This window comes from Nipponia nippon, unplaced genomic scaffold (genome assembly GCF_047370975.1).
Source record: "Nipponia nippon isolate SJK-2023a ecotype South Korea unplaced genomic scaffold, ASM4737097v1 scaffold_10, whole genome shotgun sequence".
NCBI lineage: Eukaryota > Metazoa > Chordata > Aves > Pelecaniformes > Threskiornithidae > Nipponia > Nipponia nippon.
Genome location: NW_028262291.1, coordinates 4,157,484 through 4,182,114, shown reverse-complemented (window position 1 = coordinate 4,182,114; position 24,631 = coordinate 4,157,484). Strand labels below are relative to the sequence as shown.

The 24,631-nt window shown below is 39.0% G+C and overlaps 1 long non-coding RNA gene across 1 annotated transcript in view; it reads left to right on the top strand.

The window, feature by feature from the left end:
• Positions 1 to 411: 411 nt before the first annotated feature.
• Positions 412 to 24,631, top strand: part of LOC148057037 (uncharacterized) — a 274,920-nt gene continuing 250,700 nt past the window's right edge. Inside the window, exon 1 of the long non-coding RNA XR_015701163.1 lies at positions 412 to 542. This is a non-coding gene — a long non-coding RNA (uncharacterized LOC148057037). The remainder of the gene's footprint in view (positions 543 to 24,631) is intronic.

Below are 24,631 nucleotides of genomic sequence, written 5' to 3'. Positions count from 1 at the left end.
CTACGATGTCTGTATTTCACAAGGTGTGTATGGCCCAAGAGAAGGTTCACAGGTAGGGATGAGTTACGGTGCTACCAGGGGGCTGGGTGACTTCGTTATCCAACACCTCTGCGAACGACTGGACTTTGCATTGCTCCTGGTCTGAATTGTATAGTTGTACTGAAGCACCTTATGCCTTGTCCTTGTCACTAGGACAGAATGAACCGCAAGCCTAGGAGGAAAATAAAGCAGAAGTATAATGAATGTGTGGGTGTTTGTGTATATAAAGCAGGGATTCCATATCAAATGACCCTGGGGGAAAGCTAACCATTCCCAGGCAGAGGTGTGGTGGGAACTCAGATAAAGGTTTGTACATAGCCTGCAGGAAGAAAAGCTTAGAGTAAAATCTAGTCTATTTAAATTCATTGTCTTGCAGCCTGTAGTGCTGTGGCAAGCTCCCGGCTCCGTAAGCCAGGACTGAGACCTGCTTCCAGGTAGACCCCAGTGGAACTATCAGGGAAGGGGTGCTCCATGCAACAGTGACTATAGCATCGTGTGAGCATGTATGTGTCATCTTTTCAAGAATACGCTGATTATGTTCATTTCCTTAACTATTTGTGTCCGCTGGTCTTTCCCCAGCTTGTGTGTGTGTGTTTCAATGAGACCAGAGGAATCGTGTCTCCTTGCCTTTAAAGCCCGTACTTTGGGATTTGCTTGCAATATATTGATCTTGCCTGTGAGAGCCTGTGCCCAAAAAAGAGGGGAATAGAAAACGGAGCCTTGCAAGGAATTTCTGTGAATGTCTGTTTTATGCATCGGTTAGGGATATTCAGTTATTCTGAGGATATCCCTGCTCTGAGGAAAAGGGAACAGGCTGCCTCCTCTCACCTGCTGTAATAGTTTTATAGAACGCTTTGCTTTAATCATGACTTAAATAAATAAACAGTGTATCTGTAAAACACTCCAGATACTGACAACCACGTTGTAATGCAGTAGTTTAGGAGGTGGAGCAATAGCAATTGTTTCTCCTGCTTCCTATTAAACTAACTGTTACCAGTCCTCATGGGACACTCTTAGTATTCATAGGTGGAGCAGGGACAGAAGTATCTGAGAGGACTTCTTTGGGTATTGCATTTCCGTTTTGTCAAGTACAGAAACTGCTCACGCAGATTTGACCAGAGTTCTTTTAATCAGTATCTTATCATCAGGCCCTAAGTTATTGACCAGTATGAAGTATAGCAGGGTTTTATGAATGGAGCCACATAATGAATTTGGTTGTTTGAGAAATTATGTGAAGCTGCTGAACTGGAATTGCAATAATCCCGAACATGCATAGAGTTTCCTGGTCTCATTAACACTGAGGTTCATTGTGTTAGGATGCACAAAGCTTGGGTCAACATTTTTTATCTCTAACATAGAAGAGATTCAGAGGTCCATTTGCCTAACAAAAAATTCATTTATAAATGAAATCAAATATCAATGGTTAGTGTTTAGGAAATGCTTTTGGCAAATGGGAGGTCATGGTTCAATTCACTGGAATCAAGCAGGGAGGGGGGAATGAGTTTGATCTTCAGTGCAGGTGACCACCAAATAGGGGTTATTTGGGGTTGAGGCATATGTGATCCTTCCTTTTAAGTCTGTTTCATTCTAAATAATAAATTATCAAGGAAACAGTGTGGATTTTTAAGAAGGAATATGTGTCTTTTTACAATGATGCTCTTTAAGGAGTTGCAAATTCTGACTTTTATCCCATAACCTAAATATTTAAAGTAGATCAGTATCAACATGAAAAAGTGGAATTTCTTTCCTTCTTGCTGTCCATCATCCTCACTTCCAGAGTGCTACGGAGAAGCAGTTCCTAAACTGTTCTCTCAAGCAGAGTTGTCATTTTTCTGAAGGTTAAAAAGTACAACCAGTAAAAATTCAGTTGAGGTTGGGGCTTCCTGCAGGACAGACATAGAGCACCTACCACAGTTGCTGCTGGTAGGGTTACAACAGGAAAGCATAGGAAGTGAAGGCATTTGGTTGGGACGCAGGTCCCCTAAGTTTAGGATCTGATGGGTTAAAGGAGAGACTTGAAAGTGGATTTCCTCACACCTGAATGAGCATTTTCATCACAGAATTGATGAATGCACTGAGCAGCTCTGTTGTTTAGTAGCTTTGCCCATCAAACACTTAATTTTCTTTGCTTTTTCTACAATGGTCTGAAAAGAGTATCTTTTGTGGAATGTGACATTTGAAGCACAAACATTTTGGTCTTCATTTTAGCAGAAGAAAGTAACAAATGTAAAATTTTCTTTGAATGGAACTGATTTTATTTGTTTATTGGGTCATCAACCATACCAACATTTCATTCATTGTATCAGTGTGCTGTAAAAAATCAACTTTTTTTTTTTTTATTAAAGACGCATTCCTGTAGTACCTCCTAGAAAAGCCTTGATGCATTAGTTGAAACTTACAGGAGTTAAAGAACCTCCAAGCTTTGGTTTTAATCTATTCAAATGCTCCAGCATGTATTTAAAGTGTTGAAATTCAAATGTCTAAACTTCCGAGTTCCACAACATACAAGTGGATGTGCGGAGATGGAGCAGAGGTGCACCTAGTGAAGTACACTGAATCTGATAGTGGATGCTTAGGGAAGAGGAAAAGAACAGGGTAAGTGTAATAGTGATACTCTTTCAGAATGCTCTCCTGAGCCAGAGAAACAAGAAGTATTGGAATTTTTCTTTTGCAAATGTTTCCACTCTTTTTTTTTTTTTTTTTTGAACACATGCAAACCCTTAGCCTCAGTTCTGAGCTATGGTAAGGAATTCCTCAGGTTAAACACACTGTATGAAGAAATATCTCCTTTTGTTCACCTTAAATTTGTCACCTGCAAGTTTCATTTGTTGTTCATAGTTCTTTTATTAGTAGCTACAGGGAGTAATTTCTTGCTGTTCACCTTTTCCATGCTAGTTGTGATTTTAGAGGTCTTAACCATGTCTCTCATAATTACCTGTTTTCCAGGCTGAGGACTCCAAGTCTATTATGTTATTCATCACGTGGAAGCTGTTCCGTGCCCTTGATCATGATTGTTACTTTTCTTTTTCCATTCTGCATTTTATAAGATGGGGAAACCAAAATTGCAATATTTGACCTGTGGGCACATCGTGGACTGTTTAGCAGGGAACGTTGTTTGTTTCCTAGTATCTGCCGTCTATTTGTTTTCTGACTATACTGGTAGACTTCTAGAGCCTGCGTTATGGCCAACGTGCTGGAACGAATTCACTACCATTTGGTGAGTTATTCAATAGGTTCTTCCTACTGTTTACCCTAAATAACCTTGTTCATCTCTGTTTCCTACTCCAATTTCCTCTGCTAATAACCCACACACATGCACTTGGCCAGGCTACTTAGAAAAAGTAGTAGGGCCATTGTGAACTTTGGTGTTTCCTGTACTGAGCTGTTTACCTACAGCTAAAACAAATGCCTAAACCCATGGGACTAAGCTGTCGTGTATCAAACATTGCGCTGCTTTCTTAGCTTTCCTTTCCTATACTCCTTTCCTAGCTATACTATACGTGCAAGTTCCCTACAGCAGGGATCTTGCCTCCTTCTTTAGCCCTGCAGCCACAAAATAATCAACTAAAATGTAAAATAAAAGGATAATTAAGGTGGGCTAATGTAATTCTGATACAAGGTACTAAATAAATAAATGTTTTTGTAACTAAAAATGATGACATGAGCACTGTATATGTCCCATGCCATTTGCTTGCCAGCATTGGTATTAGTTTTTGCACTTGCCAGTGTTTTTCAGCATGCTGTGAGTAGGAGAATGATCAATCATTATCACCTTGGTCTTTTAGCTCAGGTTGATACCAAATACCGCTTTCACTGTTAATACGGATGATTGCCAATGGGAACTGGCTAAAACCCTCGAACTTGCTTTACATAACTCATTGAATAATTATGCCAGCTACCAAGGTCTCGACATCAGCTTAGAGATTAAAGGATCTGTTGTCCATGCAAATCTCATGGTGAAAAATTATTTCTTAACGATATAATATCTGGCAGTTGCTCTTGCAAACTATACCAGATGCACTTATTTAGGAAGCTCTTTAAGAAATGTCTTGCAAGCAGCTTCCCTGCTCTTATATATGAACTTACAAATGTGCCTTGCAGAAACAATTCTGCTATGTACTTGCATTCTATTAGTAACTCTATTAGATTTACGTCTCTTTGAGGGCAGACTTAGCCTAAAAGGAAGAACTGCATGAGATTCAAATCTGTGCGTTCAGACAGCAAGAACATTTTGAGACCACAAGGAGGGGAGAGAGTGTTACCTTAGCACACAATGCTCCCTTGCTCTCTCCTGATCTCCCTCCCTCTCTCTCTCTTCCCCTGCCTCTCCTCCTCTAAAACCAGATTGTTCTCTGAAATGTAGTTATGTGATGTTGCTGCAGGCAGCTGGTTGAGTTACAAGTAAATTGCTGCTTTCTTCCATACCTGTCTTTCAGATGAGTTCATGTATTAGACTAGATTAGGGTAAACAATGGAGGTTATTAATGAAAGACAGGAAGGATGGTGAGGGGAAACCACACACAAAAACTTTGCTGCTTTTGTTTTCCCCTTATCTCTGTTACATTTTGCTGTGGCACAAAGATATGCAAAGAGCATAGCACTAGGTAAGTGGTGAGAATCTTTACTTGAGATCAGGTGGACAGTAGTTAGTTTGTTATTAAAAGTACTCACTGCATTGAATAATATTCTTTCCACATAAAAAGGTATTGATTTGACCATCTTACTAGTAGACGTCTCCATGAACTTGTATGCTTTTCAGCTTACTTTCAGTCTTTCGAGAGGAGACTTATTTGGAATAATTTTTAGATCAAAGAAGTTAAAAATAGCCAGCCTATTTCAGACACTAGCCTGGAGTGTTCTTTAATGGTCTTACCTTTTCTCTGGATAAACATCACATGTATATTGGTGAATTTAACTTTCTTATAGTATTAACTTAAACCCCCAAGTTATTCCTTTGTTTCATTCTTCCATCTGTAACTAAGTTCGTCTGTATTAAGAATGTAATGTAGGTAACAATTTGAATTGATGTAGGAGTTGTCATTAAAATAGAATCTCAGATCTTGCAGTGCTCTCTTCCAAAGTGAGAAAACAATGCACCTCATGTACTGTAACATAAAAAAAAAAAAATTGACTTAATGTCAACCGTTTTGTAGCAGCTTCCTACTTAGGACAAAAATATTTTCAAACATCAGTGAATTCTCACAAGGGTTCTGTAGGAGGGAAGTTATGTGAATTATGGAAGAAGACACAGGAAATCTCTGACACAAACTGGGAACACTCCCTGACTCCCAGTTGTGTAGCAGCCGTAAGATCTTCTTTCACCCAGCAGTTCCTTTACAAACATGGAGAGTTTGAGATGATGAAAAAACTACCTAAATGATAAGTAGATAAGCAAATAATAATATGCTGCAAATTAAGGCTGATGGCATTTTTTCTGAATTCAGAGTGAACAATGGCAATATGCTTTATTAAGAAAACACAACTTTAAAACCTGTAATGATTTTGCAGAACGTTTTACTGACACTGTCTTGAGCAAACCTGCTTGCAGGATTGAATTGCAATGGACCAGCGGGTAGCTTTGCTTGATAAGCAGAAATATTTGTATGGGTATCCCAGCTTCAGAGCACTATCTTTGAAAATGTCTTTGTCAGTGTGAAAATTGTATGGCATCAAGCTGCTCAGACTAATTATGATCATGTGGAGCTGGAGAGAGTAACGCAGTTTTCATTGACAAATAAGGTGTGTGCTCTTAGCTTGAGAGGATTATCACTTTTCACTTATGGGGTTATTCGAATTTTGAAACATTCTGTGAAGGAGGAAAGGAGATGAATCAAATACCATAGCCTAAACCCAACTAAATCTAACATTCATCCAAAAAATCCTACTGATCTAAAAGTACTAATCGTCAAGAGAATTGCTGTTTGTTTTTAATAAGTATTGTGTTAATGAAATCTCCAGAAACAAGACTTGATTGCAATGATAAACTGAGGTGTCAGCTTTTGTCCTTATTTCCGTCTCGCTAGTACACTGCTGTGACTAAAACTGATGTGATTTATAATTTCCCTGCTACCTGTCTGGCTAGCATTTGTATTGCAGGGGTGCAGCAGCAGGGTGCAGGAGTATAGACTTGCATATGGACCCTCCTGTGCTGGAGCTCATAGTCCTGTTTATTTTACTTTATTTTTTTTGAAGCAACATGAAAACATTGACAATGTGTCTGCTTACAAATGCCTGTCAGAGAAAGGAGGGATGTCTAGCAAAATCAACTGCAACTTCATAAGCCCGACACAGGCCAATGGCAAACTGGCAAATATCCCTTCTCCCCAGTATCCAGGAGGAAGTACTTTGTCATACATGGCAGGCTGCACTAAATGGTCAGTCCAGTTAGCCTTTGCCCAATGAAGTCCATACATATGGAAATGGCCTCTTGCGTGCCTTTAGGGACCTATTTAAATGAAACCTAGAGGTAATAGTTTCCAGTCATAAAGGAACCTTACATTCAAATTCATTTTTCTACTCTGTGTTACAGTAGCTGAAGTTAGTTCATGCTGTTCTTCAGGCACCCAGAGGAATGAGATATACATAGCCAATATTTTACTGCAGTTATATATCTGTTATTCATGCTTTTTGTTGTGATAAATTTTTCCATGAATATATTGAAAAAAAAAAAAAAATCTCGAAGCAAATTTTTTTCTAGTGTGCAGTCGTCTTTTCCTGGCTTGATTAAAAAACAAGCAAACAAAAAAAAAAAGGAAAAAAACTTCAATACTTTGATGTTAGCTTTCAAAAAATGTGGCCAATTTTGATACCTATTTGCGAAGAAATGCTCCAAATACAAAAGATTGAAGAAGCTTTATTTTCACCTGTTTAAAAAAAAAAAGGGGGGGGGGGCGGCATGATGTGCAAATGAAAAATCAAACAAACGTTTTTACATCCAACAGGGGCAACAGTGATAATTGGCTAGTTGTGAATAAATTTATGTGCATGTATGGTAATAAATGCAGAGAACAGGTAATATATGCTATAGAAGCAGCACTCTACAAGTATCCTTAAATTCAGAATTGTTTTTTGAATAATCATTTGCTCTTTGAGATTCTCAGTTTTCAGTCTCAAAATGATGATTCTGGATATTGTATTGTTGTTTGTGGGTAGGTTGCAAATACTCTGAACAACATGCCTCTTACTTCAAGAGTTCACAATCTAGAAGACCAAAAGTCAGTGACAGCTGAGAAGGGAATAGCAGAAAGGATTTGCTCCAGTTTTGAACAGTGAAAATTTGTCTTTCAAAGTAATAAAGCATGAGTAGCACACCAGCTACCTTCCTTTCTGAGAAATTACACACAGCTTATGTGACTGGCAGTTTATTTTAAAGGAAATGTAGATACTTGTTTGGTTGTTCAGTGTAAATTTGGAGATATTAATACCATTAATAAGAATTCAGTGTTTTGAAAGGTTTCTTTTTCCTAAGATGAGCCTTTTATATACATCCCTTTTTCCCTCGGATTAATGAGTTTCTTGTAAAGTTGTGTGATATGATGTGCTAGGTCTTGACTTCACTATCGACATTTCTAGTAACTCAAGCAGCCAGTGTAGGCAATTTTACTCAACATCCTCCTTCCAAAGCTCACTGCATCCGGGGCTAAGTGTCGTGTAGGCTCTTGTAGCTGTCGTTTGGGTTATGAGTGGACATAACAGTGGATCTCAGCCTGTGATTTGTTTATGAAGAAGTATTGCCACAGCCTTTAGTAATGTTTAGTTACACCAAAGGTTTTGAGAGGATGTACCAATGATGATTTGTGTCAGGGTTTAAGAGATTTTTAGCTCCTGTTTAGCCCCTGAAATGTGGTATCTGGAACTATATACGTATTTGGTACCCAGTAGTTCTTTCTGAAAAACGCAGAAGCTTAGAACTAATGTCTGTCCCTAATATGTGGTGGTGAAAATGAAAATGATGATGAAATTCAAGAAGATGGCTATTAGAGACTTACATAGAAATGTTATTAACTGAGTGCTAGCTAACTGAGGTTAGGCCTGTAAACCTATACAAAGATGTGCTCTGGAGCATGAATTGAAGCATAGAGATTGTTGGCTGGCTTTTCAGGCTGAGTGTCAACCACTTCTCAACATTTCAGGCCTAGGAAGCTTGGGGAAGAGAGTTGTGTAGATGTGCTGTTAAGCATCTCTTGTGGCTGATTATCTGCAGTTGTGTTTAACTGGAAGTGTTGCATAGCCATAGTAGGTTTTTAGAAATAGTAGGAAAGTGTCCTCATTACCTAAGGAAAACAAATTAGAAAAAGCCTGTTGCTGTTAACATCGTTCCCATTTGCTGACTGTTCATTTTGTTATATACACAATGAATTCCATTTAGCTTTCTGGTTATTAGGGATATGGTAAAAAGTTTGAATCAGTGGTACATTTGTATTCCTTGGATAAAGTTCACACCTTCAATAGATCTTAAAGAAGGCATAAAGCCTTTTTCTGGGTTCTCAATCAGGATTTAAGTGGAACTTAAATGGAGCGTAGACCATAGATTGGCATAGATACAGTCGTGAATTGCATACACAGTAGTACCTTGTATGCGAGGACTGACTGATAATACTTTATACTCAAAGCACAATTTGAGATGCTAATGGCAGTGACTACTGTGGTGTTTACCTGAAAGTCATGGGGGTGTATGATACAAATAGCTGCCTGAAGGGCAGAAGGACTTGCATCCATGGGGCTTTCTACAAAATCCTTAACGCTAAAAATATTCTTAAGTGATTTTATTTTGCTATGAAAAAAAGTAAAGCCTGCAGATTCTATTTAGCCAACCATTTTTTAGAAAACTGTACAACAGTATGCGAAGCACAAAGATACAAGCCAATAATTAAAGGAAAAGGATACACCCTTTTAAGGCTTTTTTTTTTAAACTGCGAACTCTTTCCGTAGTAAATGTAAGCATTGTAAAGAATGATAATGATTGTCCCCTTCCCTTTAAACTCCTTCCTACAGAGAGGAAAGCACGAGTGTCTTACAAGGGCCTCTTCCTTCCCTGCCTCTCTGGGTTACTTGAGAAAGATGAAATTCATCCTTGTTTGAGAGGATTTGGAAACATGGCAAGTCTTGTGCTATTAGTGTGCATCAAGGTGAAATCAGCTCAGAATACCCTACTTCTTCAGCACGTCGTATAAAGTTATGAACGTTGTTGGCCCATAGGACATAAGGCTGATGCTATATAGAAAGAGGAGACCAGAGTGGCAAAGTTCTCTGAAACTACGTTTGACTTCCACTCTTTCTAATGGATTAAGAGAGTAGTTACCATGAGGTTATTGCAAAACCCTGTGAAATATTTTTGGTAGCTGAGTCTCTGGCACCAGTATAGAATTCAGCTCATTTTTTCAAAATGCCAGCTCATGTTACAGTGGAACTGAGTATAAAATATCTATCTGTGTTTGCTTTTATTTTACAAACCCTAAACTATTTAGCTTGCCCATGCATTGTGGTCCAAATCATTGTGTGTTTTGGATTGTCTAAATTTATATTTTGGCTTTTTTAAAGGTACACTATTTATATGATTTAGGATGCTTAGTGGCACGCATACTAATTGTGGAAAAAAAAAAAAAAAATCCATCAGATATTACCCAGTAGACTAGACAGGCTCCTTCAGGGCTGTTATGGTCTATCAGGTAAATACATACTTTGGAACGCGTACTAATGGTCAAAACCATGAGTTATTTACCCAAGAGATGCTGTTCCAGTATACGAGGCAAATGTGTATCTAGGTGGGTTTTTTTCAACAGCTGATTTTTCATTTTTTCAAACTGAGAAGGCTATATCAATTTTGAGAAAGCTGCCATGACCATTTATTGGAAAAATATACACATTTTCAAAGCTAACACGTGTGCCAAACTGCTAAACTGTATGCTGTTATTAATATGCATTTATATAGCACTGTAATGTTGCATATAACAACCTCTGGAACCAGGTTCCTAATAAGCCTATATATTACTGTAGTCTTATGTAATGCTGGCTTTGTTTTGCTGGTAATTGAACAGATGGATTGTTGTTTCTCACTCCCAAGCACTTTGGGTAGTCAGACTAGTGCCAGGTCCCCATGTTAATTCCTCAGTGTTGCAGAAGTCCTTATGAGAGATCAGAAATGATATAAATACATAGCATACATAATATAAACAGTGTGTTTTCTGCACATTAACCACTTCATCTCTGCATCCGAGGTAGCTGTATACACTTAGCTTTGTTTTACAGCTGAGTAATCTGTGGTATTGAGAGATTTAATGACTTGTCCAAGTTTAAGCAGCCAGGCCTGATGTGGGGATGCAACACGCTGTTTCCTCAAAGTAAAACTTTCTGGGCTTTCTGTATGTTTTGTCTCACCCCCTCCTATTTTTAAAATAAACATGCATGCAATCAGACAACAGACAACTTTCTGTTCCTGTTACTGAGCGGTGTCTCAAAACACATTTTCTGAAAGCATCTGAAACACAAGTAGCGTATAGACCGATGCATTTGAATTTGCCCTCTGAATTTGGATGTCTTTTATTTGAATATTTTCAGTCTATCTTTTTTAAGACCAGTTCTGTGGTGATGCACTCACTGAGATGTATTCAAATGTGGGCGCCGCATTCTTTTTCCGCTTTTTTACTCCTATCTCAACAGCCATCCCCCTACTCTGGTTTCTCAACAAAACGCATCCTAACTGGCACCTTATTTACAAAGTTCTAGCATGCAGCTACATTGTAATGGACAAGCCACGGTGCCAGCTATGGCAGTGCAGGGAGGGGAAGAGGGTCCATGGTAAGTGTGTTGATGCAGTTTTTTCCATAGGAGTGCCAGCAGCATGGCTATATTAAATTATATAGCGCTAAAGCCAGAAGGTCATTAAAATGCTTTGAAAATTCCTCTGTTACACAGTTATCTTTATAACTTAGCCTTATCTATAGATGGCGGTACTATGACTTTCATTCATGTGCCAACCATATACTACAATAATTATAATACTACACTCGTAAAACCCAATTGCTGTGTGTGTGTACAGCTCAACTAAAGCTCAGCAGATGGGATTGTGATTATAGCCCCTGCCGCAAGAGGAAAAAAACTGTGATATTGGAGTAAAAACAGGCTGATGGTGGTGTTATGCTACATGTTCAAAGTGTCATTACAAGCTGGTAATTTATGTTTTGCATGCTAACTGAGCGGCCCTTCTTGTGTGTGTTAGTTTGAACGACAATGCATTTTTTCATATGGGAGGAAGCAACAAAATAATAGAGTGAAATTAACCAATCAAAATCATGGTAAATAAAAGTCTCTCTCTCTTTCTTTCTTTTTAAGACTCAAGAGGCAGCTGGCACTCTCAGGCTTTGTTATATTGAGGAAAGAGAACAGCAAACTGCATGCAGTATAGAGTCAGTCTCATTGAAACTAATGGCATGAATGATCTCACACTATTGTAGTAAGACGGAGATTTACTGTGCTTAGTAGAGAACCCATATTATGGAGAAAAGCATCGATCTACTTCCACATTTTATTCACATGAACGACAAACAAGTTATTCACTACTATGCAGTCACATTCAATCCCTTAGTGTCTAAGTCACAATGCCTTCCAAGTCCCTCTCACTTTACAGCTGTGCAGAGCACCTAGCCAATAACTACTTGTCTCCACTTTACAACCAACAGAAAAGGTTTATTAGCCCCTCTTACTTGACCAGTTTACAGTTTAGATCTGTTTGCTGGACAATTTTAGCCACAACCTTTGATTCCTACAATAACATATCCATTAATACAATGTCCTCTCTCTTTCCCTCTTTTTCACGTTAGGCATTAGGCAGGTGGAGAGAGAAGCTGTGACTACATTGCCAATTTCACTTTTTTGGTCAGATTATGAAATTTCTGTGGCCTAGACGTTCTTCTTCCAAAATCCCAGTGCCTGTTTTCTATGCAAACAGAGTGCATGTGAAAACAGCAGGGATAGGCTAAAATAAATGAAGGTAGGAAAGGCAAGGAGAGATATTCAGTGCAGTATGAATGCTTTGTTCTTGACCTTTCTGTATTTATTGACTAATGCCACCTGATACAGTTAAAAAGAAAGGAAAAATCTATAACTTCGCTATCGTAATGGAGGTATCATAGTGGTAGCTGTTTCAAAAGTAGGAAAATGCTGGCAAATTGTTTTACTTCTGTTTATATTTCCTTATTGCTGGAGAGAGACTAGATAATGGTGAAGAACAGTTGAAAAATGCATGGACAAACCACATGCAGAATACATTTGTGCTTCAATGCCCTGATTCTCTACTTTATATTACAGCATCTGTGCAAGTCCTTAACCATAGAAGGATGCTCTTGGTACATGAACTTTGGATGATTCAGAGTCCCTGCCACCATCCTCCTCATCACTTTCAGTGTAGCTTTCGGGGCAGCAGATTAAGGATCTGACTGGGAAATGTGTGTACTGTACTACCATTCCTCACTATTTTAAGGGTCTCTTGGGAAATGTAAAGTTGATCTATAGGGCACCTTTAAATAGGACATCTTAAAGTCACCTTTGAGTCCTTCTTCTCAGTTGTGCGTACCTGTACTTCAGTCAACATCATTGTAGCTCCATTTGTATAAGACTCTGCATAGTTGCCTTGTCATCATAAACTCCACTGCACATTCCTTAATTGCACATGTTTTCTATAATCGCTAAATACGACACGCAAAAAGACTGCAGAAAACCATTGTTTTCTAAAATTACATCACACCAAATCTATAGCTACTGGTTATAATAGAATTTATGTTTATCCTTCCCTCTTCACTTTCAGTTCAGCCATACTTCTTGGGGCGTACAAGCACAACAGTTTTCAAAATGTTGATGTTTCATAACATTAAATGACTTGTCCCAAAGGAACTGGTGGCCAAGTCAGGAATGGAATCTGTCTTCTAAACTCCTGCTCTCATTCTTAAAGGGTATTCCCTTGAGCTTCTGCATTGCCTTGGTATAAACTCTGATTATAGCATGGAATAGATGGAAAAAATATCTTAGTATCCTCAGTGCTCTAAGGTAATACTCTGTATATGCTGTATTTCTGAGTTTGCCTTTTTAATGTATATTTTTGCTTGGTTCTTACATCCCTCTTTTCAAAATGGCATCAAATAACTGCAAGATCTTGATTATAAGAATAAGAAACTTTTCGTTTTAAAACTGGCACTTTGCTGGGAGCTGAGTGCAGTAATCTCAGCACAAGCAAGACAGGCTGCTGAATTTCTTACTCTTAAAAAGCCATTAACTTGGCTGATTTGAATTACAAGCAGAACAATTTCACGATTTGGACACCCTTGAGATACGCTGGGACTGCAAATGGAGATAGAGGAAAAGAATTTCCAGTCCCAGGAAATAAAGGTTGATGGCACAATGATCTTATCAAATAATTTAATAAAGGAAAATAAAGCAAAAAGATTTCCTGGGAAGTTAGCTCTAGACACACAAAGAGCTTCATGCTTGCCCTTCCTGAGGGAAAGGTGGCTTTGTCCTTTTTGCTCTGCAGGAAAGAAATAGTGTAGGAGCTGAATGCGTTTAAGAATCTAATTTTCAAAAGGATGCCTTCATACCTTTCCTCTCTGACTGAGAAAATACGTGGGAGCATAAGTTGCTGCAAAAGGAGCTGATTGGTGCATGTCATAGCCTCAGTTTTCAGACGTGGCTTTTATGCTTGGGCCTGTACTTGAATATAATCTCTCATTTGTGCCTGGGATTATGCCCACTTTGAAGCTTTAGCATGACTTGTTTTTCCTTTTCCTGAGGCTGGACACACTCAAGAAAATCCAAGCTGATTTTGGAAACAAAGCTAAGCTGTGCACAGGCTTCTGGGAGGTGACGTACAGGACGTGTATGGCAAGCAAGCATTTGCCTTCAATTCCACAACAGGTTTCTGAATTCTTGTTTTCCTTGCTTTTCTTTAGTCTTTCTTTTGTCTCAGTTATTCTGTACTATTGTATCTTAGTAATTCTAACCCAAATGTAACGTGGAAGTTGCAATCAGTTAACAGTTTGGTCTCAATTACACAATTACTTTTCCTCCTGTTGTTCAGACACTTTCTGTGATTCTTTGTTTTCCCATCTCCACACCTTGGAATTGAAGAAAAATAGGATTGGAAGGAACCTCAAAAGATCTTTTAATCCATCCCTCTGCCCCAAGGCAGGATCAAATATACCTCCGTCATTCCTAGCAGATGTTTGTCTCCTTTGCTTTTAAAATCTTCCAGTGATGGTTATTCCACCATTTTTCAAAACATTACATTAACTCTTTAAGTTAAAATGAAAAGTCCTTGGGTGTCTGGTTTAATTTTAAACCATCGCTGCAAAGGACTGGATGTAAATGTGCTGTGGAATATGACTTAAATAGGGCATAAATTGCCTGTAACCTTTGGGCGTATAACTGAAATTAATCTGTGCAGGGGGCTTTACATAGGACTTAAATTCATTTTTAATGAACTCTGCTATCATGAATCTTTCACAGCTTTTGCTATCCTTTTAAACATGATAGTTCTTGCCATTTGATTACAGAAATTAGTTTAATTATAAATTGATGCCAAACGTATGATGAAACACAAATATACACGCAGAAAATTTAAATACAAATTCTTACCCACTCAACACAAACAGATTCCTATTAGATAAATGCTTGTTTATAGGAACTGCCAATTTTATAATTCTAGTCTTATTGAGAAAACTAGCATGCCTGTATGCCATGGGTGGAACATTCTTAGCTTCTGTGTACTTTGCATGTTTTCCATTTATATGGAATTTGTTACTAGAAATGTGCTGTTGCTACTGCACTTAGAATATAGCTATGGTGACACAAAGAAAACAACGGTTTTAGTGTTTTAAGACCTGTGGGATGGACTGTCAATCTTCTGTAGCTGGCATATGATACTTCTGGTGCTGAGGGTCTTGGGTGTAAATGGTATACTCTATTAATTTCTGAAGATGCTGAAATTTTATTAATAGAAATGTTTGGGTTTTTTTTTTTTAATGCTGAAGAAAACCCACATTCTGTGAAACCTTCAGACTTGGTAAGGAAGATAACCAGAGTTTAGGGCTTTATTTATGGCTTAATGTTATCCAAGATACCTCTAAGAAGGTGCTCAAATGCCTAAGATTTGTACGTATTGTTAAAATTTTACAAAGACGTTTATTGGCTCTCATTTGCAAAAACTGGAAAATTAATAACCACTTTATCCTGTAAACTTGCATATTTGTTTATTAGTTTTCTTTTGTAGGTTGCTACAGTTAGCTGGAGATAGTTCCAAATTTTCCATACCCATTTCTCTTACCTTTGCTTTTTTTTTTATGGAGTGTTTTCTGTTTTCCTAAAACTATATTCCTGTTCATTCTTTCATTTTCAGAAACTGTTTATTCTCATTCTGTGCTTGGAAATGAGTGTACGTGCTTGTCCCAGGACTGCCTTCCATTCACAATCTTGCCAATACTTGGAGTTACCCAAGCCAGGCAAAGAATGAAAAGTCTCCCCTGGAGGAATGGGTGGGATATGCGTAGGCTGGGTCAGCCAGTGGCTGTGAAGCTGCTCTTGGCTAACAAGGTAGGCTTACTCTAGTGTTTGCTAATCACCAGCTGAGAGTGTCCAGGAGGTCACCTGAAATCCATATACTCCTTTGGTGGTGGTCTCCCTCTGAGAGCTCTGAGTGTGTTAATGGTTTCTCAGCAGCAGACGAAAGGAGGAGGAGAGATAAGAGGAGCACATGGGTATTATTCAGTATGGCAGTACACGTGTGACTTGTTTTCTCAGGCTATCGCTTAGCACTCGTGCTACGATACTGTGCAGGAGGGTTCTTTGGGTGGACAGTACCCAAGCAGCACTAGCTTGGAAAGCAGCGGATACCTCAATGCCGCTTGCATTGTTTTGGTTCATGAACCAGAACAGGCTCCTTTGGCTACATAGTGAGAATGGACCCTCAAAGCTTGACTCTCCAGTCATTCTTCCCTCTCATGGTCCAGTCCCGTGTTTACTACCGCTTCCAGCTAACCTTCATAAAAATGTATCTGTTTGCAGAGGAGTAGAAAGAAGAGATTTTGCGAAGATGTAGAATGCATTTGATGTGCTAAAAGAGCAAAAAACTCTACAAGCAAAGAGTGTTGACATATCTTATCTCAGTTGTCAGAACTGGCTTGTGAAATACAGTGAGATGAAATCCATGCTCTACATATGGACAGTACAGGCATTTCTTGAGCTCATTCGAACTTTGTTAGGCAGCCTTCAGACTCACAAAAGGTGCTTGCTGTGACAAACGTAAGTAGGTTCTTCCTTGTCTTTCAAATTTTTTACTTTGTTATTTCTTTCCTCTCAACCTCCCTATTCTCCTGTTCTACCCTACTTTCTGACAGCATGATTTTGTTGCCTTTCCATACCTGTAATGGTTTTAAGCTAACAGGGAAATGAAGTGGTATCTCATAACATCCATGTGTTGTTATTTCTGACTTTTTCCCTTAGAGAGTTAGGGAGTATCTGAACACAGAACACAATACCCTTTCCAATATCTAAGGATGGAAAAGCAGTCAAAAGGACAGTGAATTGAAGGGAAGTAAAGTGACACAGAAACTAACAGTGTGTTAGATAGGCACGCAAGTGTAAAGCTGAAGTTACACCAGTGCCAGTTAATGAGTTTCTAATAAGGTATGCAGATGGTATCCAGGAGGGCCGTGCCTGCAGGGAGTGTAGGTCCTAATATGCATCAGCAGCTTCATGAAAGAAGATGCAGAAACGTTTGTGTGACAAATGGATTGTTAAACCTGGTGCCACTGGTGGAGAAAGACCTCCTTTACCTCCATCATTTAATTAAAAATGTTCTACTTGGGTAGTTTGTTCTACATAGGAAGTTTGTTCTACATAGGTTTTTTTGCTGTGGGCTTTAAGATGCAAGATATTGGCCTCACTGCATGTGATAACATTGCATCAACAGCGAGCCTGTTTTCCAGTGTGCCCAGGCAGATCTTTCATTCAGGACAAAGGAAGTGTGGTTTGTGTTAAAGATATAGTTCAACTTTCATAATACAGCAAGTTGTGAATGATGAATGAAAGCACTTATTGAGCTGAAAGTACACATACCAGATTGAGCAATGTTGATCTTTATGCAACAATCAGCTGAGTAAGAGAAAGCAGGGACTGAATTTTCGACTGTCTCAGTTTGACCTTTATTTTGTACTTTTTAGCTGCAAATTCATGCATCCAATTCTTAGGCAAATGATCGCTGAAATTTTGCCTGTTACTTACTTACTTGGCCGTGCAAAAAAAGTAGATATGCAAATTGTACTCACAAAAGGGAAAGCCAATCTTCTGACAATATAAGCAATAAAGTCCAGTTGTATAAATTGTTATGCAATCAACATATGCAGTTATTCAAATTGTTAATTTAGAGGGAAAGATTCCATACTCTCTGGCTGACTCTGAGCCATTTCTCCCCCCCGCCCCCCCCGATATTTTTTTTTTTAATACAAAATCAAACACTGTCTTTTTAGCAGATTATCTACCATGAAGAAATACCTTGATTGGAATTAAAGCTGAATCAGATTTTAATTTACAAGGAGTGTTTGAAACAGATTTTTAAATGGCATAGCAACACAAAGGTAATTCACAGAGACGTGTGTTTAAAATAAGGGGCTAGTTTATAGGAAAATCCAGAATGTGGGCTGGAACGTGTTCCAGAATTCCACCCTCTTGTCCTGGCTACACAAACAATGTGACCGAGGCCTGCCAAGAGTTGTCATGTTTAAATAGAGAGAGAGAAGGAAAGTGGCAAGAATTCCCTCGGCACCATAATCCCTGCAGCCTTGCTACTTAGCACTTTTAAGAGAAAGGCGGATGCAGGAAGCAAGAATAAGACATAGCACACTCCATCTCTCCTCTCCAATAAACACTGCTTAGAATTCCATCTAATCTGGGAGAATAAACATTTTCAAGGCTTTTCTCTGAACATTTGATCTCGGTGACTAGAGTAGTTCATTTTAAATTTTTTTCTTGTCCTTTTAGCCCTCTCTGCTTTTCCACTGAATGCTGCAGTGTCAGCTTTGCACATCTTGCACTCCAAGACGTAACTTGAAAACTAAATCCTGGGGTCTTTGCTCAGATGAAATTCTACGAACTTTAACAGGATATTGGCTTTAGAAAAACTACTAAGCCTGGTGTTGTAACTGCTGCTGAGTTGACAATTACGGAAAGAGTTAAAGAACCTATCACTAAGGTGATGACTGTTGCATAAGGGAGTCTTAACCTATGTTGAGCTAAATTCCTCACAAGGCAATTTGAATTGATGGGCTTTTATAGCCACTTAGTCAGAAATGAACACATAATGCGCTGGCACAAAAATGTCCATGCCACCCGGAGGTTGGCAGGTATCCCTATGTGTTGAAGTAACCAATTTTTTATGAACTGTCTGCCTCATTTCTAATTGAAAGGAAAGGAATGGTTTTATGGTCCCCTTTAGAAGTTTTGTAAGTTGATTGGCTGCCCTTTAGCATCACGAAAACTGTGTTTGGGGGATGTAGCAGGAATTCTTTTTATGGGCTGTGGCAGTGAATGGCTGAAGACTTAGAAGGTTTGACGTTTTCCTTTTAATGCTCTCAAAAAAGATGCACGCCCCACCGCAACTGCCCCCTGTTTTCCCACCTATATGACAGGTTTGCTACTCACCACTCCCTTTGCAAAATTTTCATCGGCTTTTTCCATGAATAATGTCAAGTTCCTCTTCAGACAGGGATGTACTGAAGGGTCAGAATACTTACATAGGCAGAAGTTATTAATACAGAGTGTCTCTTAAGACTGAGCACGGAGCTTCAAATTCACGTAGGGAACAGCAGATCTTTCTTGTTTGTATGTGCCTCAATTATGTGTGTCTTCAGTCTTGCCTGGGGCCTTGAGGTTGTTGCTGTCTTCTAAATATTCACCTTTCTGCTGCTACTTTTTAATGGAAATACAGGGGACTGGGGAAATCTGGGTCTGTGATAGCTTTTACTCTAGACTTACTGTTAGAACAGGTACTTTTGCCTTTATTTTTTCATCTGTAAAGTGGGAAAACTAGTGGCCAGCTTCCCAAAAGCTATTGCTAGACTTAAGCAACTAATGCTGTAAATTATGAGAGACGCCGAGTATGTTAAGCGTTGCATAGCTATTAATCTCCAGGCCAGGTTTTTCAAGGAGCTGAGCACTCAGCAGTTGTTGTCGACTTCCAGTTCAGCTCCTAAAGGAAATGCCAAAATAATCAAAACTTCTGCTGGAGGCCTAGTGCTTCAGGAAATCTAGTCATCTGATTTGGAGATGCACGTGGACAATTGAGTTCTTCTGAATATCTGGCCCTTAACGGCTATATTTAAGGTTGGCACATCCTTCTTGCACAACTGGCATATTAAATATTTTGAAAAGCTCTGCTTTCATTTTAATCTGAAAAACAGTGTTTAAAATACAAGCCTTGAAAGATATTTCCTTCTTATTTTGCTCTCTGAGAGACCAAAGTACAGCCTGCGGTTCCCCACCCACTTCTACCAATATGCCTGCAAACTGACCTGGAGGGTAGGAAGTGGTTTGTTCTTTATGCCCCATCAGTCCTTGGCCTCTCTCCTCAGCTATCAAGAAGCAGTTTTTTCTCATGCAATATCTCCAACTAGTAACCAAATTGAAGCAATTAAACAGCTTTGCACATGTATCGTATGATAATGACTTTAGATTGTCTAGTGGAAGTCTCCAGAACCCATTAACAACATTTTGAACTAGTCCATACCCCTCAAAACAACTTTGAAGTATTTTGTCGGGCAATTGATTGTGTCTTAGTCTTCCCCGTTTGAAACCAAAGCACAGAACAGTGTCGTATGGCCACTGTCATAAGCATTTGAGAGTGAGTCACGCATGGCAACTAATTTTATCTCTGGTATATTTGTAAAAAATCACCGTTTCAAAGGATCAGATGAATATATAACCTGGAACTGGAACCACTAGTAGACTCTTGCTTTTATTAGCTTTGAAGTTGTTTGTTTTGGGAAAAAATGTACATTCCAAGTGATCGAACCCTCAAATATTTGTTAGGAAGAGTGTTTGTTGTGCCTGTCCTCAGTTGTGAAAGCACTTTGTGCTTTCACAAAAATGATCTATAAGAATGAACTATGAAAGCTATGACTGATGCTGAGAAAGGAGAACAAGTTAAACTTGTTCTTAAAAACTTCCCCACTCTCCTGGGAACTTATGACCATTGCATAACATATAGTAAGATACATATATAGTAGTATATATGCTGCTCTATTACCTAGGTACAACAGAATTAAAGGGTCTCCTATCTTTTTTTTTCTTTTAATTTCTTGTATTCTGATACATTTTTTGTGAGAGATTTATATGGATTATATTGACTTGCCATTCTGTTGGCAAGAGTGTTTCTTCCTATATTTAATCTTCCTTAAAACTGCTCAAATTGTTATATTAGGCACGCCTGTTACATTCGTTTCGAGTGCAGAGAAAAGGGCAGCTGCTTTAACAGTTGTCTTTTCTGTTACAGTCTTATCGGAGGAGCTATAAAAATATGGATTTTTTTTTCTGTATGCATGGTTTTATAATCATGAATAAGCTTTGTGCTGCCCTGATTCCTGAGAAAATGAAAATTGCCACGATAGGGCTCGGTGTTGTCAAAAGCACATGTGTGTACATGCGCACGCAGGCACATGGTAGATTAGAGAGAGTTGCTGCAAATGCATCTACTAAGTCTTCCTATATACATGATATGTCCTTTAGGTGGTGCCATTGTGTTTTTTTAAGATAAGATTGCACACGCAAGAAAGTGTGAGACCAGTAATAGAAAGGATGCGGTGCACAATACATCCTATACCCTAAGTGACTCGGAAACATCTGAGTGTACAGAGCCATCCCCAGGTACAGGATGTAATGTCGCTAGGGTAAATATAGAGCGGCTGGTGTTGACAATGAAGAAAGCAAAAGCTAAAAGAAGAATGGCAACTTGAAATAGCCAGGAATCTCTTTTTTGAAAAAAAGCTTTCTGAGACACGGTTCAGCTTTTAAATGTTAATGTCAGTGAGGAAGGAAAAGTGAAAAAGTGGAGAGAAAGATATGTAGTTGTTAGCAACGGGTGTGATCCGTGGAGGCTGGATTTGAACTGCCAGGCAATGCTAAACCTATCCAAAAAGTGAAGTGTTTGGATATGTCAATTGGGTTCGCGTGGCTCTTGGTTGATGACAAATCATGAGGAATCTTAGAAACATGCACAGAGAAATGTCTAGGGTGGGTCTCAAAGCAAAAGTGAAATGTATTTTGTCCCTGTTTTGTTGCTAAGTGGGCAGGCAATGTTGCCTCATAGCAGGAGCAGGGGAAGGAGTAGGGGAAAGTAGGAGACTGAACGCCTGGTTTCATGGCCCTGGCTGGCCAGTTGCTCACTGTGCTTTTTTAATACATCTTCTAAATTCTCCGTGCTTCAGTCTGAAGTAGTGCAGTTGGGATTAATGATTTAATGTATTTTAGATGCTTTGAGAATGTTGGATTAATGGGATCACGTACATACAAAGCCTTGCTGTTGTTGTTTACGTATTGTTTAGATGATGTTTTCTTAAAAATCAAGGCACCCTCTGTCCCATGTTTTCTCACTACATACAGGTCAGAAAAGCACAAAAGTGCTCTATGTCTGAAACGTTTCCAGCAGCTTCCCTGGACCTGCTTCCAAAGCTCATTGAAATCTTGTTAACAGAACGCTCTACCTCCCTCTGATACCTCACACTGCAAAACAGCTTTGAAGGCCTAGACTGAATAATGAAGGAAACAAGGGCATCTGGGGTCCATTATTTACCCCATTTCATAAGGCGCTTCTACAAAGTCTGCTGCCTGCCTTTTCAGATCCATGACAGAAATAAATACAAAGCCTGGAAAGAGCGAGCAAGTCAGAGTTGTCTGCTGCCCTCTCCACTGCCCCCCTCCCCTTTTCTTCCTGTTTCACAGGACACATTTGTTTCATCTCAGCTAAATGTAGTTCTCTTTCTGCCCAAGACACTTGTTCTTTCCCCTTCACGGATTGTTTATTCCAAGGAACTCCTTTTTGCTTGGGAAGATGTCTCAAACACCTTTGGGTGTTTCTAAAGGACACCGGTGTGAAGATACAAGGAGATTTTTTTTTTTTTTCTTGTCAAACTGACAAGGACTTGAAGACTTGAATTGCGACTATGGTTAGGAAAACACATGTGAAATGTCAGTAAAGTGATTCCCATCTCAGTGTGCTAATTCACAGGAGGGTATTTTAAAGTAATGGGAGTAATCTAAAATGTTAATGCATCCGAAACGCTGGAGCTGTTGCAGAGGGAACAACTTGTGGAAATTTTGTAAACTCTAGAGTGCCTGAGGATTTTTCAAAAGGGCCGGCCCAAAATGCGTCTACATTTCTTGTGAAAATAAACCCCCTGCAAAGCTGGCTTTCCAGTGAAAACCATTCAGAATGCTCTAGTGTTGACTGAGCACTTTCTCTAGGCACTTAGTACAGCTAGTATAGGTAAAGTATCTGGGTGGCTACACAGTCACAGAGGAACTGTAAGTTGCAAGCAATTTCACAAACTTTTTTCTCTGATTTTTTTTTTTTTGTTTTCTGACTAGGTGATAATTTAGACTAATTTGTTAGCTGCCACAGTTTGATGTAGTCATCTGTATAAATATGTGCACCTGTGACTTCTATCCACAAACTTTCAAGGGATTATGGGGGGGGGGGGCAATTATTTGCAAGCTAAACCCTGCCCTTATTAAAGTCCTTTGCAAGAACTATCACTAAAGCTCCATAGATATTTATTTTTTTTTATTTACCCAGATAGGACATCTCCTTTATATGCTGCTTCCACTTTGAATTAGTTGAACGGACAGTTCCAAATTAAGTTCATTTCTGAAGTAAATGAATGTCTGCAATCCATCTGAAATGGACTCTTTCAACAATTCGGAAATTGCAGTTATGTTATTAATGTGTCAAAAGAGGATGGAAAAAACATAGAACAGCTTTGGATAAGTAGTTATTGAGTAAGCTCCTAAAACTAGTTCTAATAATAATATATTTGTCCTAAATGAGGGTTCAGGTCTAGAAAAGAAGCTTAGACAGTGCATGTCCTGAATTTTAGGGCCGCTACAGCCTCAGCTGTTTAGTCCCAGCCATTCAAGCCCTTTTTGAAACGAGATAAGGTTTGTTTTTCAATCTCCCTGCCTATTGTTTAAGGAGTAAATGATCTTGTGATTTTTAGGTTGGGATCAACTTTACTGGACCTTATGTGCCTGAAACGTCATCCAGAATTAATCTCTGAGGTGCAGAGGCTGTTGCTGATTTCTTTTAAGTGCACAAAGCTGCTTCCTGGTTATATTTATAAAAATAATGGGTGACTTTTTTTCTTCTCAGGGAAAATGATAAATCTCAGAGTTCACCAGCATGTGTTTCACGGGCAGTTACTAACCTGTGATCATGTGCATATCATCTAAATAAGCGACAGAAAAATCTCCCAGAAACAGCATGAGTACCATTTATCTTTCTACCATGATAATTTTAGGTTTAGCCAACAAAGTATCTCGCAGGATATTTAGCTGACAGCCCACACCACCAGCCTCTGCTGAATCATCGTCATATTATTACATGTGCCACTTTTTTTTTTTTTTAAAGTATCGGAGAGCACATTGCTTTGCCACTAAAGTAACTGCCAGGCAAAATAATGAGTCATTCCTTTTAAAAAGCAAACTGAAAATTTATGTTTAATTCAACCATAACATCTCTTAGCTGGCTTTCAAGCCTCTGAGGTGCTACATAAAGATTTACCTGTTTTCAGCAACATGCTACCCACCAGTCACTATTTCTTTATAACAACGGCCCCAAAGAGAATCCAAAAAAGGTAACGCTTTTTGCCAAACAGGACTCCACGTTCTGCTGCCTAGATTTCTTGCACAGACAAGAAAGAAGTGGAAGATTACCAAATACCTGTTCTTAATCAAAACCTTTTTGTTGTACCTCTGCTACTATTTTGGAGGTACGTGTGAAGGCTATTCACGTGAGCAATGCGAGGTGGATTTAAGACACTGTTAGTCCATTTCTTGCCACAGAAGTTAGAAGAATGCCATGGGCTGCACAGGTGAAAAGTGGACACTTACAGGTTAGCAAGGTTGACTTGGACAGGGTACAGGGGACTATAATAGTCCATGTTCTGATTGCAACCTCCTTGCATATTTACAGGGAAATTTGCCTCATTTTCACCCTACTTCTTATGGAGCAAGAAGGGTATATGAAAGCCAGTTAGTGGTTATATGCCAAGCTCTGTGGAAATGCCAGGCATCATCCCCTTGAACAAACACTGATGGACTGCACAGACAGTTAAATCAAGAAGGTGGTTGCAGTCTAGCTGTAATTACATACTCGTTGCTGGTCTGACTTCTCTACGTACCTCCTCAGGTACAGCGCTTCTTTGTTAGGCTGAAACTATGGGGTGGTCAGTACCGCACGCTGTTATGTGCTTTACAGGTGTTACTGCATTATTGCCTGGTAACCGCAGTTGCTAGACTTTGAAAACAGTAGGTTAACTAACTCTCAAGGGAGCTAAGG